The sequence below is a fragment of the Cupressus sempervirens genome, chromosome 2 (genome assembly GCF_028749045.1).
Source record: "Cupressus sempervirens isolate cs-2001-9-10 chromosome 2, ASM2874904v1, whole genome shotgun sequence".
Lineage (NCBI taxonomy): Eukaryota > Viridiplantae > Streptophyta > Pinopsida > Cupressales > Cupressaceae > Cupressus > Cupressus sempervirens.
Genome location: NC_143119.1, coordinates 398,648,732 through 398,666,867, shown reverse-complemented (window position 1 = coordinate 398,666,867; position 18,136 = coordinate 398,648,732). Strand labels below are relative to the sequence as shown.

The window sequence follows — 18,136 nt, the reverse complement described above, 5'->3', positions numbered from 1 at the left end:
AGTGGATGACAATTGGTTATGGCATAGGAGATTTTGTCATATCAACTTTGATAGCATTGTGAAGGTTAGCACTACATTTGTAGTTAGAGATATGCCTAAGATTGTGAAACCTGCTGATATGATGTGCAAAGAATGTGTCTTGGCACATTAGAAGAAAAGTTCATTTCCAAGCAAGATGTTTACTACTTTAGCAAAGTTAGAGATTTTAAATACAGATCTGAGTGGTCCTACAAAAAAAAGAGCTCTTTATGATGAAGGTATTTCATGCTTCTTATTGATGATTCCACTAGAATGATGTGGTTTGTATTTATTAGAGATAAATCTGAAGCTTTTAAGAAATTCAAGATATTTAAGAGTAGAGTTGAGAATGAATCTAGCGGGAAGATTAAATGCTTGAGATCTAATAGAGAAGGAGAAATTATTTTAAATAAATTTAATAACTTTTATGAGGATAATGGCATGAAGAGACAACTTTTAGCCCCTAAGACTCTACAACAACATGGGATAGCAAAAAGAAGGAATGGAGCAGTGATAGAGGAAACTAGAGCAATATCATTTGAGAACAATGTAGCACATATATTTTGGAGAGAAGCAGTGAACACAACTGTAACACTATGAACAAAGTACATATTAGATAAGGTACTAGTAAGACACACTATGATGTTTGGTTTGGACATACACCTATAGTGAAATACTTTAGAATCTTTGGAAGTAAATGCTATACTAAGAGGGATGATGATATTGGAAATTTTGATTCTAGAAGTGATGAAGGATTTTTTCTTGGTTATTCATTGAAAAGAAAAGCATAATAGATGTCCTAATAAGAGATTGAAGCCTATTATTGAAAGTGCTAATGTAAGAGTTGATGAAAGGTTTAGAGTTCAAGAGAAAGGATCCTTGATTATAATTTTGATGAAGAGACTAATCAATCAAAATGTTGAGTAGGAATTGTTTTATGAAACTGGCATTGATTTGACCACTTTTGACACATTACAGCCATCAAGTGTGCCCTAAGTGGATCTTATACTATTCATTTACTAAATCTAGATTTCAACTCTTTTGTGAATCTACATTCTCAATCACATGCCTAAATGATTAACCAAGAGAAAATTGTGATTCTATATCAATTGATTAGAAAATGTTTAGTTGAGGAGAAAATATTACAGTGATCAAGAAGAAAATTGGCTATGGAGAATCTAGTTAGGAATACTGTTAGGAGTGAAACTATTAATGAATTACTTAGATTAAGAGATAAATCCCACCTCGTTAATGGAAAAGAGTGGAGAAGCTTCTTGGATCCGTGACACAAGTTACGTATAAGGACCTAAAAAGTTAGAAAGGGGAAAGCAGCAAAGGAAAGAAGTAAGATATGCATGCAAGCATATGGCTGATGATAATGATGATGAATACTCACCATCTGCTAGTAGCTCAAGTAGTGACATAAGATCTTTAGTACATATGCACTCAGAAACAAAATTTTACGGGATCTTAAGGGGTCCTAATGTTCCTTTCGACGCACTAGGACCCCTCATGATGAATTTTAATACATTGGAGTCAATAAGTCTTTGGAAGCACTTATATTTGTCAATGAAGGATATACACCCATTGGATTTGCAATAATCTTAGATATCTCATTTCAATTGATGTCACTGGCTCTAGAGATTTCTCCCAACTAGATCTCCTTGTCCTTTTATAGTACCTACATGAAAACAAAAATTTAAAGCTCAATGATAAGCTCTACAGACCTTATAGGATGGATGGAAACATATAAAGCATTCCAATTATCAAAAACTATATCAAACCTAGCTTGATTCAAAAATGTTATCTGTGTCTTGACTTGATGCCTATGTCCATATCTAGGTTACTCTATTATTGTTCTTGCTCTTGTCATTCTGAATACTTTTGTAAATTAGGATTCAATGGTTGTATAGAAGCTTCATGATATATCCAAAAGAAATATTTATTTTACAAAAACAACAATATTTACAACAAATTGATACTAATGAAAATACTACATACCCCATTAACATGCAGAGTCATTACTACATACTTAAACCCAAATACTTATGCATACATTTGTTACAATGGAAACAAGCTCATGTATACAAGTGACAAGATGATTGCAACATATGAAATTAAGTGTACTACATAGGATAATGATGGTTTCATTTTCGTGCCCTCCAAATCTAGTGGTGGTGGCATATTGATAGGCTCTAATGATTCCTGAGGTTGTTGATATTGACAAGCCCTAGTTAACATTCACCTTGGTTGCATTAACACATGATATGCATGTGAGCATATGTCAAATAATGATGATGAATACTCACCATCTACTAATAGCTTGCGTAGTAACAGAAGGTCTTTAGTTTACCTCCAACTACTAGATTGTCATGGAAAACTTGTGATGAAGGTGGCACCTCCAACTAATAGACTATCATGGAAATCTTGTGATGAAGTTGACACCTATAACTACTAGACTGTCATGGAAAACTTGTGAGGAAGATGGAATTATTGAAAACAATTATTCAATTGTATATTTTCATTAATTTTACACAAATGTCATACTCTAACCAAGCATAGCTAGTGTTAACCAAGATCAATCAGGTACCAAAGGAGATTCCAGTGTCAGCCAAGATGAATTCAGAAGGAACCAAGTTCAATTGGTCATCAAAGAAAGTCAGTACAAATCGAGTTAGATTGGTCATTGAAGGGTGTTAGTATCAACTGAGTCAGATCGGTTACCAAAGGAATTTAGTATTAACCAAGTGACTCATTTCAGTATTAGTCGACTATCAATAGAATACTTTTATTAATTCAATGGTTAATACAAGCCAACTTAGTGGATGTTAAATGTTTCTTTGAAAGGATATTCAATAAGATCCAGTGCTCATGTGGCACTCCTTATATAGGTGAAACTGGTCGCTCTTTCCACACGAGGATCAAAGAACATGCTGCTGACATTAGGCATGAACGAGTGGCCAAATCTGCCTTGGCAGAACACTCCGCCACCACTAAGCATCATGTCTCCTTAGAAAACGCTCTTGTCGTGTGCAAGGAAGTCAACTTCTTCAAGAGGAAACTCAAAGAGGCTGTTGAAATCTTCAACAACCCGGCCAACCTCAACCGCGATGACGGCTGGAACCTGAGCACCGCTTGGCATCCTCTGTTGTCCTCCCTCCCCCCTCTTTCGCCTCGCGTTCTTCCCTCCTAGCTCGGGCTTCCCCCCTCCCACTTTTTCATCCTCTTTTCTCTTTCCTGGCTCTCCGTTGCTCCCCTCTGTCTCTCCCCCTTCCCCCTCGCTTTCCAGCTCTGATGCTTGTCCTCGTCTCCTCCACTCTTGCGCTCTCTCCCCCCCCCCCCTCCTCCCTCTCACTCCATCTTCGTCACCCTCGGTCTTGCTGCGATCTGTACTTTTCTTTCTAGTTATTGATGTGTGTATTCCTTCACGTTTATTATTTTTTAGTTTTTGGATTCTTTTCTCTTTCCTTTTTTCTTTTTTCTTCTTAATCTCTCATCTTTATTTTTATTTTTATTTTCTTTATTTTATTTTTATTTTTATTTCCTTTATTTTATTTTTTGGTATTTTTGGCTTTTATATATATATACATATATATATATATATATATATATATATATATATTCTTATTGACATTTTCATTCATATAGATATATATTCGTATATATATCTATACGAATTTATTCTCCTTGATTTATTCATTCTTTTAGACTTTCTTTCATATTTATTTATTGTTTTACATATATTCTCATAGATTTTTTCGTATAGTTGCTCATTTATCCCCGTTGATATTTATATAATTTTTTGTTTCTTGGTTTTTGCGTGGTTACTGGCTCAGGTTTTTAATTATTTTTTGATATTTATTACTTTAATTTATTGATTGCTTGTCCTTGGTTTCTGTTTTTGAATTTTTGTTTACACATATTCATTCACTTATTCTCGTTTTTATTTTCTTCTTGTTTCCTCATCATTTTCATTTCTCATCCTTTCTTCCTTACATTTTCTTCTTTTGTCTTCTCTCCCACTCCGTCATCCGGGCCTCCTCGGTTTCCATGCCCCTTCCCTCCTCTCCATCCTCTTTTTATCACCTCTCCTAGATCTGCACTCCATTTTTTTGCTCTCAGTGACTCAGTGGCATCCTGATGATGGATCATACAGTATGATCCGAAACGTTGATGAAAAAACTCTCACACAATCTTCCCCAGAAATCATTTCAATATTCATGGATTGTGGAAATCTGTTTGCTTTGAAGGATATTCAAGTCGACTTGACATTGGGTTTCATATATATGAAAGGTTAAGTTGTGGATTGAAGTGTGGAATAAGAAGTATGGAAAAGATGTGAATTAAGAAGGATATGTGATTAAAGACAGAACATCTAAGGAGCTACAAAGAATACTCTAATCATAAAGGATCAAGAGAATAAACTAGAAGAGTGACCTGAATCTGCAAAGTCATTTGCTTCATCAATTAGGTCAAATTATTGGTCCTTTCTATCCATTGTAGTAGTAAAGAAATCTCTTAATAGAGTTGACTTAACAATCATTTTGTAAATCCTCTAACAAGGTAGAATTTCTTGATCAAAGTGTCTAAAGAACTCTAACAAAACCGCTCCTAGTAGGGTGATTCAAATCCTCTAACAGGTTCACACTTACCCATGTGTTTTGTAACCTTTAACAAGGTTGGCTCCTGGAGGGCCCATTTGTCGTTGCACCAAAAGCCATGACTGTTAGTGAACATGGAACACCACATAATTAACCACCTGTGGGCAGGGGAGCGCGTCGCATCACCCAAAAATCTCTCCCTCGACGCGCATACCAGGTGCTTACACGGGTCAGGAAGGCACCGGGGAGATTTGAACCCATGACCAAGCCAAAACTAGGCTCCGATACCAATTGTGGGGCCCATTAAACCTGTCAACCCTCAACTTACCCTCATCTGCCATCACTCCCACTCAACTGTGAGACTCCCACTTAACCGTGAGACTTTCCTGCAGAGGATAACTGAAAGACAACCTTGCTCTGATACCACTTGTAGGGCCCATTTGCCGTTGCACCAAAAGCCATGACTGTCAGTGAACATGGAACACCACATAATTAACCACCTGTGGGCAGGGGAGTGCATCGCATCACCCAACAGCTCCTAATAGGGCTCACTTCATAAGAGTGAAAAATTGTAACTAGTTGCATTGATTTTTTCCCAAATTGGGTGTCCACATTAAATCTTGGTATCTCATGTGTACATGGTATTTTCTTTAGGGTTTTTTTTTTTTGCAACTAAGTAACTAAAGGTTAATACACATTAATATCTTGAGAATGATTTGTTAACCAATTTACAATTATATGTAGTTCTAATTTAGTAGTACAAGTATTTGGTTTAAAGTGTAAAATTTTTTGTTGACATCAAAGGAACTTGGATTTGTTTTTGTTGTAACTAATTCACCCTTCCCCTCTTAGTTACTCTTCTTAAATTTCCAACAATTGGTATTGGAGCATTGGTGCTTATAGGAAAAGGTTTTAAGATCTAAGCTAAAGATAATGATGTCTTATAGAAAGGAGATTCCTAAACTTAACAGAGAAAACTTCTCAACATGGAAAGAGTTGATGAAGCTTCATATATCAAGCATCAGTGATGATGGTGTATTCTATCTAGAGAACAAATATGTGTCACCACCCAAACCTATGTTTGTGGAGAAAATCAAAGGGAACAACATTATGATGATTGACATTGCATCCTCCTTGAATTATTCTAAGTTTGATGAAGTCAAGGATTGTCCTATTGCATTTAACATGTGGGAAAAAAAAAAGTCTTTAGAGGTGACAAAAATGTGCAAAGAGCTAAGGCGGAAATCTTACAAGGAAAATTTGATCAATTAAAAATGAAAGAAGGTGAGAACATCACCCAGGACAATGAAAGGGTCAAAGAAATTGCTAGTGCAATTAGAGCCTCGGGTGGAATAATTGATGATGAAATAGTAATCAACAAGGTACTAATGGCTCTTCTTCCTATTTATGCAATTAGAGTTTTAGATATTCAAGAGATTGGATGCAATCTTGCACATGATCTGACCCCAGATACTCTTGTGGAAAGATTGATTGCTTTTGAGTTGGATAATTTTGATAATTATGCTCTTTCTTCTAACAATCCTAAATTTGCATTCAAAACTAAACTAACCCTTGGTAGAAAAGGAGGGAACTCAAAAGGAAAACAACTTGATAGTGAAGATGAAGAGGATTTAGATGAGGACCTTGAAGTTATTGAGGATCTCCTAGAAAAAAGGGTAGCAAAGGGAAAAGGAAAATTTAAAGGAAAGATTCCCATTGATTTTTTTATCATGTGAGGAATTTGGCCACATTGTAGTTAAATGTCCAAACAAGGAAGATAAAGAAGAAAGGAATTTTAGAAAATTCAAAGGCAAGAAAGACTTCAAAAGCTACAAGGACATCAAAGACAAAGGTAACAAATCATGTTACATTGCAAAAGATTCAAATAGTGTTGATGATGAAGTAGTTTATATTTTTGTTAAAGATGAATCTTATGATGGGGGAAATGAAAAGATGGCACTTATCTGTCATGTTAGAAAAAATAATACATGGATCATAGATAGTGCTTCTTCTTGTCACATGACTAGTGATAAAATAAAATTTGAACATTTAGGATATTATGATGGTGGAAGTGTTAGATTTGGGAACAATGAACCATGTTATGTAAAAGCAAAAGGTATCATCACATCAACTAATGAGATCAAATATGAGAATACCTATTGGGTTGAAGGATTAAGATATAATATACTTAGTGTAGCTCAGTTGAACAACTTATGATACAAATCTGAATTCATGAATGGAAAAGCAAACTATTGGATGGAAAGAAAAATTGGTTGGAATTGGAAATCAAACTAAAGGTAATTTTTTTTATCTAGATCTCAATGAAAGCTCTTGTTTATTAGACCAAGTTGAAGAAAGTTGGATATGGCATAAAAGAATGTGTCATGTTAACTTCGATAATTTGATCAACATAAGAAAGAATAACAAAGTAAGAGGCATACCTTATCTAAAGAAACTTGAGATAGAACTATGCAAACAATGTCAAATTGGAAAAATGAGTAAGAGAAGTTTTAAAATTAAGTCCTAAAACTCTGAAGATGTTTTGGAACTAGTTCACACAAGTCTTTGTGGGCCAATTAGTGTAAAAGATACTGTGGAGATGTATATTTCATTTTATTTGTTGATGATTACTCTAGAATGATGACTATAATATTTTTTAAAGATAAGTTTGATGCTTTTCAAAAGTTCAAATGGTATTTGGCTAGAGTCAAGAAAGAAATAGGTAAAAATAATGAAATGCTTAAGATCAGACAGAGCAAGAGAATTCATTTCAAATGAATTCAATGAGTTCTACAATGAAAGAGGAATCAAAAGATTGGTATTAGCATCTAGAAGTCCATAACATTATGGAATAATAGAGAGAAGGAAGAGATCCATCATGGAATGTGCAAGAACATTATTGTCAAAAAAGAATGTTGCACCAAAGTACTGGAGAGAAGCAATCAACACAGTAGTTCACACACTCAACTGAGTTCAATTGAAGAAAGGTACAATATAAAACACCTTATGAATTATGGTATGGATATATAAGTCTAATGTTTGTTATCTTAGAGTATTTGGAAGAAAATGTTATATCTTGAAAGATGTAAGCAAAGGAAAGCTTGATGCAAAGAGTGATGAAGGAATATTCATGGGGTACTCCAATAAAAGTAAAGCATACAAATGTCTAAATCTTTTTTCTCACAAAGTCATAGAAAGTGCACATGATAAAAATTGATGATTTTTTTGAAGTAAAAAGCAACAAAGAGCCTAAGGATTACACAAGGTTGAATCCATTCAGCAACCAAGTACATCTAGCAATTCACTGGCAATCTAGCTTGTGTCACAGTTAGTGCAACCCGAGTTGCAACCCTAGGCAGTGCAACCCAAGTCACAGGAAGGGCCACCTGAACTACAGCCATATCTACAAGAGGAAATCGAGAAAAAGGAGGAAGATCTTGAAGAACCAAGTTTTGAGCAAAGAAGAGAAGATCCAAGGCTTGCAAAATATGTCAGGAGGCATCATGCACCTGATCAAAATACTGGAGGAGAGTCTAAAGGCATATTGACAAGGAACAAACTAAAAGGTACATGTTTACTTAGTGAAGTTGAACCTAGATTTGTAAAAGATGCTTTAGAAGATGAAAATTGGATAGAAGAAATGAATGAAGAGATTGAGAAAAAAGTAAAGAATAAAACATGGTCTCTTGTTCCTAGACCCAAGGATAAAAATGTAATTGGTACAAAATGGATATTCAGAAATAAATTGAATGAGAAAGTGAAGTGACAAGAAACAAGGAAAGACTTGTCTACGAAGATTATGCTCAAGAAGAAGGTATTGATTATGGGGAAACATTTTCCTCTATTGCAAGACTTGAAGGACTCATATCACTTCTAGCATATGCAACACAAAAGGGATCCAAAATATATCAAATGGATGTCAAATTAGCTTTCTTCAATGGAGTCTTGGAGGAAGAAGTCTACATTGACAACTTGAAGGTTTCATTGATCCAATCCAAAGAAACATGGTATGTAAACTTCATAAAGCCATATATGATTTTAAAAAATCTCCTAGAGCATGGTATGAAAGACTTCATGGATATCTAGTAAAAATTGGTTTTGAGAAGACAAATGATAATAGCAATTAGTGTATCAAGGAAGGACCTGAAGAGAATATATCGTTTGTAAAAATATTTGTAGATGATATCTTATTCACAAGACATGATAATCTATGCAAATTATTCTCTAAAGAAATGAGGAAAGAATTTGAAATGTATATGCTTGGTGAGATCGAATTCTTTGTGGGTCTACTAGTTAATTAGATGAAGAATGGGATATTTATCACTCAATCAAATTACATCATGGAAAAATTGAAAGTATTTGGAATGGAAGATTCCAAACCGGTTGGTACACCTATTTCTACTGAACATAAGATCTCAGAGGATGATGATTCAAAGGAGCTAAATCAAACTTCTTGTAGATCAATGATTGGGAAACTCCAGTTTGTAATTCACACAAAACCTGATATTGCATTGGTGGTTGGCATTGTTGCAAGATTCTTTGCTAATCTTAAAGAAAATCACATGATGGTAGTCAAAAGAATCCTGAGATATATAAAAGGAATTGAGGATTATGGGTTATGGTAAAAAAAGGAGGAAATAATGAATTAAGAGCCTTCATTGATGCAGATTGGGTTGGAAGCATTGTTGACAGAAAAAGTAGTTCTAGAGGATTTTTTTTTGGAAAAAGGCTAGTGTCTTGGACAAGTATTAAGCATAATTATATTTCTCAATTCATACTAGAAGCAGAATATGTTGTTGTAGTAGTTAATTGTTCTAACATAATGTGGATCAATTAGTTGATGTTGAAAACGAAGGAAGAAATCAATGAACCAATAGTTATCTATTGTGATAACAAAAGTGCAATCAATATATCAAAAAATCTAGTGGAGCACTCTAAAACAAAACACATTGCAATCAAATATCATTTCCTAATGGAATTGGTTCAAGACAAAGAGGTAAGATTGGAATATGTGAACACCAAGGAACATATAGTTGCATATTCACTAATTCATTACCTAAGGATGCATTTTTGTAACTAAGAGGTAAGCTAGGGGTGATTCCCCTATTTGATGCTCACTAGAGTACAGATTAGTAATGCATCAACTAGGTTGTATTGAAAATTTATCAGGTTGATGCAAGATTTTCAGAGCACATTGCATATGAATCAGTACATCAGGAACATTGAAAATTCATTGAATATAGTCTTTGGCATTTGATGTCAAAGAGGGAGAGATTAGATTGATTTCATGTCATAGTCATAGAAAAGAATACGAGGAAGAAATTTCTACAAGAGAAAGAGAGAGAGTTGATCCAAACAGTCTATATATAAGATGTCATAAGGAGAATCTCAGAGGGAGTTCTCATGGATGAAGAGTCAGAATCAAACTAACGATATTATAAAATCTTATGAATCATTATGGCACTCTAAATTTTCTTTGCATAATGATAGGTTGTGTTTCCATCAATGTCAAAGAGGGAGATTGTTGAAAATAATTATTCAATTGTATATTTTCATTGATGTTATACAAATGTCACACTTTAACCAAGCACGGTTAGTGTTAACCAAGCTCAGTCGGGTACCAAAGGAGATTCCAATGTTAGCCGAGCTGAATTCAAAAGGAACCAAGTTCAGTTGGTCATCAAAGAAAGTCACTGCAAACCAAGTTAGATCAGTCAATGAAGGGTGTTAGCATTAATTGAGTCAAGTCGGTTACCAAAGGAATTCAATATTAATCGAGTGACTCATTTCAGTGTTAGCTAACTATCAACAGAATACTTTTGTTAGTTAAATGGTTAATACAAGCTAACTCAGTGGATGTTATATGTTTGTTTGAAAGGATATTAAAGTCGACTTGACATTGGGTTTCATATATATGAAAGGTCAAGTTGTGGATTGAAGTCTAGAATAAGAAGTATGAAAAATATATGAATTAAGAAGGATATATGATTAAAGATAGAACATCCAAGGAGCTACAAAGAATATTCTGATTAGGAAGGATCAAGAGAATAAACCATAACAGTGATATGAATCTACAAAGTTAGTTGCTTCATCAATTAGGTTAAACTATTGTTTGTTTCTAACCATTGTAGTAGTAAAGAAATCTCTTAAGAAAGTTGACTTAATAATCATTTTGTAAATCCTCTAACAAGGTAGCATTTCTTAATTGAAGTGTCTAAAGACCTCTAACAAGGCCACTCCTAACAGGGTGGTTCAAATCCTCTAACAGGGTCATACTTAACTGTATGTTTTGTAACCTTTAACAAGGTTGGCTCCTAACAAGGCTCACTTCAGAAGAGTGAGAAATTGTAACTAGTTGCATTGGTGGTTTTTCCCAAATTGGGTTTCCACATTACGTCCTAGCATCTCATGTGTACATGTTATTTTCTTTATGGTTTATGTTTCTACAACTAAGTTACCAAAGGTTAATACACATTAATATCTTGAGATTTCTTTGTTAATCGAGTTACAATGAATATTCAGTTTTAACCAAGCAGTAAAAGTATTTGGTTTAAAGTATAAAAGTTTTTGTTGACATCTAAAGGACATGGATTTGTTTTTGTGGTAACTGATTCACCCCTCCCCTCTCAGTTACTTGTCTTACATTTCCAATAGGAACATCCAACTAATAGACTATCATGAAAAATTGTGATGAATATGATACCTCCAACTACTAGTCTTTCATGGAAAACTTATAATAAAGATGACACCTACAACTAATGGATTGTCATGGAAAACTTGTGATGAATATGGCAACTACAACTATTGGACTGTAATGGAAAACTTGTGATGAAAATAACACTTGCAACTACTAGACTGTCATGGAAAACTTGTAATGAAGATAGCACCTCCAACAGCTAGTCTATCGTAGAAAACTTGTGATGAAGATAGCATCTATAACTAGTAGATTGTCATGGAAAACTTGTGATGAAGATAACACCTCCAGCTACTAGACTATCATGGAAAACTTGTGATTAAGATGACACTTGCAACTAATAGATTGTCATGGAAAACTTGTGATGAAGATAACACCTGCAACTACTTGGTCATGTCATTGAATACTTGTGATAAAGATGACACCTCCAACTACTAATCTTTCATGGAAAACTTGTGATGAAGATGACACCTGCAACTACTGGACTATCATGAAAAACTTCTGATGAAGATGGCACTTTCTACTACTGGACTATTATGGAAAAATTGTGATGAAGATGTCACTTGCAACTACTAGACTATCATAGGAAACTTGTGTTAAAGATGGCACTTGCAACTACTAGATCTTGTCATGGAAAACTTGTGATGCAAATGAAACCTCCAACTACTAGGTTTTCATATAAAACTTGTGATGAAGATGACACCTGCAACTACTAGGTCTTGTCATGGAAAACTTGTGATGAAGATGCCACCTCCAACTACTAGACTGTCATGGAAAACTTGTGATGAAGATAGCACCTCCAACTATTGGACTATCATGGAAAACTTTTGATGAAGATGGCACCTCCAACTACTAGAATGTCAAGGAAAATTTTATCTCTCTTGTTTCAAATGGGCAAGAGAGAGAGAGAGAGCTCCAAAATTATATCCATACATTCACCATAGCGCTTATCAACATGTTTCATTGTTTCAAGATCTACACTAAAATGGCTATCAATGTCGAGCATCAATTTTTCTTTCATCTTGGCAATAGCTCCAATAATTTTTCCAGGCATTCTAGAAGAATATTGTTGTAGGTTTCCTTTTTTGTCATGGTAATGCACCCTTGGCTTAATTTCATACCCTTATTCTTCATATTCTTGACATATACACAAAAACCCATCACTAAATTCTCCTGCATAAAATCAAAGAGAAAGTTTAGTAGAAAGAATCAATGTACCTTAGAGCCTTCATAGGAAGTCTCTATCATTTCTTTAGAAGATGATTTATCTTCTTGTTCAGCCACTAGAATCTTTGTCCTATATCTTGATCTTACATTATATTGTTGCATTGCAATTAGGTGTGCCCTATAAGGGTCGCCCTTTGGATAAACAACAAACTAAATGATTCCAAGATCCACAGTCTGAGTTCAAGAAGCTAAAATTTCCTTGATAGAATTAGCATTTGAATCTTTGTATAAAATCCATAGTGCATTGTCCCTCCACCACACTCTTTCTGTGGTGGGATTTTGGAAGTCTTTGGTAATACACATGTTTTCGTTATAGTATTTTTTATGATTACTCTCACAATATTGTAACCAAAAGATAAAGCGATTGAAAATGTGATGGTTCTAATGTGTCCCATGCATGGCTCATTCAAAGAATGGAACTTGAGATTTAGAAATATTTTATAGTGCACTAGTTGATCCAATCATTAATTTGATGAAATTAATCCATTTTTGGGTAGTTGCATCATTAACTAGGCCTAATTAGGCTTATTAGGCCTCTAAACAATTGACTATACTTTTGCATAGACATGACGTGACCGAGCTATTTCTAGTATAGTCATACTAGAATAACGTGATCACATTGTGTCTAGTATGATAGTTTAGTCATATGAAAAATAATGCGATTGCATTTTGTTAACAAAAAAGCCTGATCACATTTAAGCTTGGTAATAGGCCTGTTAAACTACCTGAAGTCTTCACTTGATGTTTTCCCTCCATTTTTTCATCTTCTAAGATCAATTCTCATCTTTGACTTGTTATAATAAGAGGAATTTCATGAAGAATTGTTCTGATACATTGGTTTGGAAGGAAATCTACTTCATTATATTCTAGAGGTTCTTGGAGAATAAATTATTTGAATGGGGAAAGATAGAAATATTATATTTTGGTAACCATTGGCCACCATGTTGAATGACTTTTTGGTTGTATTCCCCCAAAGATGGTTAGATTCTTGCAATATTAGGAATGATATGCATCTTGATGGGACTATCATTTTGCCAAATAATTGAAAGATGAGATAGTCATTGCCATTTTGTACGAAAATTTTTAAAGAGATTTTGATAAAGAAAATATATTTATTTTGGTATCTGTAGACACAAAGGATTGCAAAATGGAGACCATCACTATTATATTGAGTATCCTTTTTAGTGCTTGCAAAATAGAGACATGGTGAATTTTGCAAAAATAAGGTATGATGGTACTAAACTTTCATTTTTGAGGATGAAAGCTTTGTATAGGACATATTACATTTATAATGGACAAAAGTTGTTGGCAAAACATTTGTTAAGTGTATAAGAATACTACTTCTTTCCTCAAACAGATAATTTGATGAATAAGATGGGCCTCCTAATAGTTGAAGGATCTTCAAATGAAGACCTGTGTCTTGTTCTTCAACCAAACTTGAATGAAGATAAAGACGAAGAGCAAAATACAATTTTGACCAGCCTTATGGTGACTTTACAAATCATTTCTACTAATTCTAGAGATGACATGGTCGCGCTTGAGAAAGAGCAAGGAAAACTAGAGCTCTAGACTCTCTTCATTGACTTCAAGATGGACCTAGCTGACTTTGAGGAGCAAACTAAAGATTTCATAGAGAATTGGGACCTGGATAACTTCTGGATGTGTCAGAGACTGAGACAACATTGTGTAGCAATCAACGATTGTAGTATTTTTGACTTTTTGATGTACTTATTGAAAATCAAAATACAAAATAGTTGGAAGCTTATCACTTCCTCTTCAAGGAAACCATAACCATTATTTTGTCTTTTTAGGTCTTTAGGGGTATATATGATGATATGCAAACAGAGACGATGTGTGTAAAAATGATGTAAAGAAGATACATGAATGAATACAATATGCAAACCCTTATAAAATTTTGGACATAATCTATTTCTTTTTCTTCAAGTTCAGTCTTTTACAGCAATTAAATTGTACATTTAACTATCACCTTCAAAACTTGTGCAATTGATTGAATTCTTGTGGTTATTACTTAAATAAATAAGAAGCAACTGCAAAGTGTTGTCCTACTTTTTTCTATCTAATTGGTTCTTATGTGAGGATTAAATGCAACTAGACTAGTTAATACTATAGATTCAATTTGCTTACATTGGTAGGTTTGGGTGATTGATGGTTCACAAATAAACCTTGAATTGTCTTGTAAAAGTATCTGAATCCTTGTAGAAAGTTGACTCTAGGCCCAAAATGGATAAGGGGTCTATCATCGATTTTATATAATTTATAGATTAGGATATGGGATTTGGTAGTAATTGTTTTAATATATTTTCAAGAATAGAATTGTTTTACAAGTTAGTCAAATTTGCTAAGAAATCAACAAAGTGAAATGGTACACCGGCCTTGGTATAGCAGAACCAAAAGAGTAGAGGATTTGACCTTTTTGTGGTTAAACTTTTTCATTAGCCAAGATTGTGCATTTGGGGTTATAATTATATGATACCATGTTCCCCAAGTTGCAACTTTGAGAACCACCTAGGAGCATGCGGCTTTGACACAACCATGTGGCTTGTGAAGCTTGTAGCACTACTATAGTCCATAAGCTTGTTGTAGTATGGGATAGTTGTGGGGGTTGTTGGCTCCAACCACAAATAATTAAATTCTATTGTATGATTTTTTTAACTTTCTTTTTTTAAATCTTTGATGTATTTTTTTTGTTTTTCCAACAAGATATATTTTTTAACTATGTTTTTCTTCCAAAAAATATGCAAGAGCTAATATATTTTTATTTTATTTTTTATAGAGAATGGGTCCAAGCCTAGATTAATTATTATTTGTTTTAATCAATTAATATTATCATGTGGTCAGCTCGAGTAGACTCGAACCCAAGACCTCCCACTTCAGTGGCTCACAAGTTACTGTTGTGTTATAGGCTCTTGCCTAGTTAAGAGTTAATATATTTATATATTAAGTATATATACATATATTTATAATTTTTAAATGATAATTTATTTTTTCTAACTCCTAGTTGCCTAAGCTTTATTTTCGTTTTTTTAAATTGTTGCCTGTAGAATTTTCCAAAGAATATACCTAAGGTTTCAATAGATCCATTTATATCATAGTTTTCTCTAAGATAAACATGAGGGTTTTCAAATCTTGGTTCTTTTACCAAAACATTTTGCACAAGTAAAAAAAATTATTTCCCCAGTTTCTCAAAAATAGTAAAAACCCAAAATGATTATTTTCTATACAATTCACAACAAAATCAAGTCATAATTTCAACACCCAAATACATACGCATTTAGGGACACACAAGGAGACAATCTTTTAAAAGGAAAGATTTTATCAAGGTTTCCAAACCTTACCTCAACTCCACTAGTTGATTATGCAACAACAACAACAAAAGGGTAAGATGCATATTCCAAGATACTCATAACCTTTGAAATAATTCTTTTAGCTTGAACATAAACCACCCAAAACATGTAAACTTGAGAATCATTTATATCCTCTCTATCTAAAATAACCAAAGATAACTCTAATAAAGAACATTTATCCATCTAGGTTTCCTAACATGCAAAATCTAAAAGAGAGAACTCAACTTAAAGTTAAATGAAATAATTATACTCAACTTAAAATTAAATGAGATAATTATTTGAATTACTAACTCGCCCTCATTCAAACAAATTAACTCTATTAGTTTAATTTATATCTCGCTTTATTAATTGTATGTGCAATAAAATTTTATAATTTTGTATTTAAATTTGAATTGGAAATTGCTATAAAATTAAATTCTGTAACTCTATAATTAGACATTTTAATTAAATCTCTTAAATAAATAGAAGTATTTATTTAATTTTTATTAGTTAAATAACCTTATATTTCATATCTTCATATTCTAAAAAGACATAACTAATTAATCTTACTAAAATTTCTTAACCATGTCAACACGAAAACCACATAAAATCACATGACCTACAGGTAAGAAACTAACTAAATAAAAAATGCAATAACCATGCTCAAGGAAAGGGTTAGAATATATCACTTTTCCATTATTTCAAAACAAAAGATGGCCTAGGTTGAGATTTGGACTTAAATATTATCTCAATTGTCTTACCATTTCAGATGATGTGATAGGGCATACTTATCCTGTCAATTTAGGGAAGTTGATGCCCAATACCCCCAAACCTACATAAGGGACAAGCATGTATATACAAACAATGGTGAGGTTCAATTTATCATGTAGATCCCACAAACATATTGTAAATCTGAATCAAACCTACTATTAGACTGGTATAGTGATGGTTATTTGCAAATTTGAGGTATGCTAATATAAGTTTTCTTTGCATATGATAATCAGATAAGTGAGTGTATGAATTGCAATTATATTGCAAACTTTATGTCAGATATGAATTTATACAATTTGATCTTATAAATCATTATATATTACTTGAACTCTACAATTGCTAATCTAAAGAGAACGATGCATTTATCTATTTTGGTGCTTAGTCTCTTGGATTTGACCCACATATATATTATTATTCTAAGAGGCTCATTATGGTGGACTTGTCTTTTCATTATGTGTCTCTTTGTGAAGAGATATGGAGTCTTATTATAAACTTCTCCAAAAGACCCAATCCTAATTAGGCATGTTTAGTTAGTAAAAAAGTTCATAATATGACCTATGAATTGCATAAAGTGATGGATCATAAACTCAATCCAATCTAGTAAATACAATATCAGCATTTTGCAAGGAAGTATTGTTTGGTCTCCAAGAGAAGTATAATCTGAATACCCAGATTTTGCATGCTTAGTTTGTTATGACAGTTTCAGATAACTACAAGGATTAGCCCCTGAGTAATTTAATGGAAAGATAAATATAAGAACTATATTTATGTGCATGTATGTATGTATATTATTTGACATGGTGAACTGATATGCATACATACATGCACATATGTCTACAGTTGCCATAATCAATATATTATTGTATCTGACCGACACTATCATACATCAACACATATGACTATGACTTTGTCCCTCAACCACACCATACATGTCAAACAAGAAATTAAACATACACACTAGCCATACACATGCAAGTATGGAGTTGATAACCAATAAATCCATAAATAAAAAAGGCATCATAACATATAGATCATTATAATGAAAATAACCATAACTGTCAATTGAAAGCATGTAATGTATCACTACCATGAAAATAACCATAATCATCAACTGGAAGATCGTAATGTATCATTACCATGAAAATAACCATATTCATCAATTGAAAGCACACAATGTATCATCACCATGTAAATAAGTGTAATCATCAATTGAAAGCACACATGTCTCAAAACTAACCAATGGCTCATGACATATAAATCAAATCATACCGTAAAATCATACATCCATATCCGTGGGTAACCATATCCATGGGTATCACTAAAATAGCCAACACATACATGAAAAATGGTTTAAAAGAGTTTTGGTAATGTGATCTAAAAAGAAAACTATGAGTGGGCACTACACAATGTTAATATAATTAAATAATTGAAGTTGGAGAAAATGAATCAATTAAATAAAAATGATTTAGTTAAAACTAGAA

General features: G+C 33.3%; 1 long non-coding RNA gene across 1 annotated transcript; it reads right to left on the bottom strand.

Annotated features, from left to right (window-relative positions):
• Positions 1 to 1,110: 1,110 nt before the first annotated feature.
• Positions 1,111 to 16,718, bottom strand: LOC149572819 (uncharacterized). The gene is made up of 2 exons (XR_016359981.1): positions 16,646 to 16,718; positions 1,111 to 1,699 (listed from the first exon to the last, which is right to left on the bottom strand). It is a non-coding gene; the product is annotated as an uncharacterized LOC149572819 (long non-coding RNA).
• Positions 16,719 to 18,136: the final 1,418 nt, after the last annotated feature.